Source organism: Rhinolophus ferrumequinum, chromosome X (genome assembly GCF_004115265.2).
Source record: "Rhinolophus ferrumequinum isolate MPI-CBG mRhiFer1 chromosome X, mRhiFer1_v1.p, whole genome shotgun sequence".
Taxonomy (NCBI): domain Eukaryota; kingdom Metazoa; phylum Chordata; class Mammalia; order Chiroptera; family Rhinolophidae; genus Rhinolophus; species Rhinolophus ferrumequinum.
Genome location: NC_046284.1, coordinates 36,828,857 through 36,831,570, shown reverse-complemented (window position 1 = coordinate 36,831,570; position 2,714 = coordinate 36,828,857). Strand labels below are relative to the sequence as shown.

General features: G+C 39.1%; 1 pseudogene; it reads left to right on the top strand.

Annotated features, from left to right (window-relative positions):
* Window positions 1-345: 345 nt before the first annotated feature.
* LOC117029823 (60S ribosomal protein L10a-like) lies at window positions 346-990 on the top strand (annotated as a pseudogene).
* The last annotated feature ends 1,724 nt before the right edge of the window (window positions 991-2,714 follow it).

Here is a 2,714-nt window from a genome sequence, read left to right as displayed (position 1 = left end):
TCCTAAACCTAGCTCTTTCCCTAACCCCAACACTAAGCCTATCTCTAGTTGAAACCCAAGCCCTAACCTCAGAACTAACCCTAACCCTAACCCACCTCAGAGCCTACTTCTAACCCTAACAAACCTAAACCTAACCTTGACCCTTACTTTAATCCTAATCTTTACATCAACCAAAACCTAACCCTAACTCATTCATCCTAACCTCAACACTAGCCCTAACACTAAAGCTAACCCTAAGCCTAAACCTATCTTCAACACCAAAAGTAAACCTAACAGTAACATTAACCCTACTCCTACACTCAAGACAAAACCTGGCTCTTTTCCTGTTTTTGGGTGCGAGACAACATGAGCAGCAAAGTCTCCCGTGACATTCTCTACGAGGCATGGAAACCAGCGCAAGTGCTGGAAGTTTTTGGAGACTGTGGAGCTGCAGATCAGCTTGCAGAACTATGACCCTCAGAAGGACAAATGCTTCTCAGGCACCATCAGGCTTAAATCCACTCCCCGCCCAAAGTTCTCTGTATGTGTTCTGGTGGACCAGCAGCACTGTGATGAGGCCAAGACTGTGGATATCCTCCACATTGGGGTTAGGGACATTGAGGCACTGAAGAAGCTCAACAAGAATAAGAAACTGGTCAACAATCTGGCCAAGAAGTATGATGCATTTTTGTCTTCAGAATCTCTAATCAAGCAGGTCCCATGAATCCTGGGCCCAGGCCTGAATAAGTCTGGCAAGTTCCCTTCCTTGTTGACCCACAATGAGAACATGGTGGCTAAAGTCGATGAAGTGAAATCCATGATCAAGTTCCAGGTGAAGAAGATGTTGTGTCTGGCAGTGGCTGTTGGCCACATGAAGATGACAGATGATGAGTTTGTGTACAATATTCATTTAACTGTCAATTTCCTGGTGTCGTTGCTCAAAAGGAACTGTCAGGACATCCAGGCTGTATACATCAAGAGCACCTGGGGAAGCCTCAGAGACTGTATTAAGGCACAACTTAATAAACCATAGTGTTACCAAAACATAAAAATAAAATAACACAAAACCTGACCGCAACCCTAGGCCTAGTCCTAAGTGTAGCACTAACCCTAACATTAACACTCACCTTAAGCCTAACCCTGTACTGAAACTCAACCCTAAACTTAAACTTAACCCTAACCTTAAATTGACCTTAATCCTAAACTCAATCCTCACCTTGACCTTCATGGTATCATAATCCCAAACCTAATTTTACCACCAACACAAACACTAATCCTACCATCAACACAAACCTTGAGTATAACCCAAACCCTAAATCTATACATAACCACAACCCTTAACCTATACTTAGCCCTAACCGTACACCCTAACTAAACTCTAAACCTAACCTCTATCTGAATCCTAAAGCTAATTCTATCCCTAAACTTAACGAAATTCCAACCCTAATTTTAACCATAATCTTCACCCTAACACTAACCTCGAACACTACACTAAACACAACCAAATCCAAAACTTAACACAATGTTAATCTCATCCCTAAGGCTCTACCAAACACTAACACTTACCCTAAACCTAACCTTAACCTCAATTCTAACTCTAATACTAATCCTTACACTAAGCAAAACATTGACATAAGTGCAACATTTAATTAAACCCAAACAGTGACCATAACCCTAACCGCAATCCTAACCTCAAATCTCACATTAACATCAACTGTAATGTAAAAACCACAACGTAAAAACCCTAATGCCAATCCTAATCCAGACCATAAGCCTAATAAAAAACTTTATAAATGCAACGCTAACCCTAATCCTAACCCTAAACCTAACCCTAATTTAAACACTAACCCTAAATCTAACCCTAAGCCCAACCTTCACCTTAATCCTAACCCTAGCCCTAACCCTAACCCTAACCTTAACCCTAATTCTAACTCTAACCCTAATGTAAACCCAAAATCTAACCTCAAAACTCACTCTGTCCCTAACACTAAACCTAATTATAAATTCAACCCTAATACTAACTCAAAACCTAACACTACCTGTAACCCTAACCTCAAACCTAACCCTAAACTTAGCACTAACCTAATTGAAACCCAAACTCTAACCACAAAGCTAATCCTAACCCTACAATGAACTCTAATTATATACTCTACACTAACCCTAACAATAACTTCAACTCTTCCCTAACCCTTAACTGTAACTCTAACCTCAAACCTAACACTAAACCCAACCCTAAATCTACTACTTACCCTAGCAGTTATCCTAAACCTAAACATAAACCAAACACTAATTTAAACCTATATTCTATACTCAAAGCTAATTGTAACCATAATCATAAACTTAACCTTTACCTTACATAATTATAACCCTAACCCTAACCTTAATTAAAAACCCAAACCCACCGCTAAGCTTAATCCTAAACATACCCTAATACAAAACCCTTACCCTAACAGTAAACCTAACCCTAATTAATTCCTAAACAGAACCTCAAACTTAACATTAAACTAACCATAATCATAAATACAAGGCTAACCCTAACCCTAACCCTAACTCTAACTGAACCCTAACTGTAAGTTTACCTTAAAACATAAACCCTAACCCTGACACTAAACTGAACCCTAATTTAAACACAAACCCTTACCTCAGTTAACTCTTAATCTAATTCTAAACTTAACTTTAACTCAAACTCTAACTCTAACCCTAATTTCAAACCTCACCCTAATCTTATCTCTAAC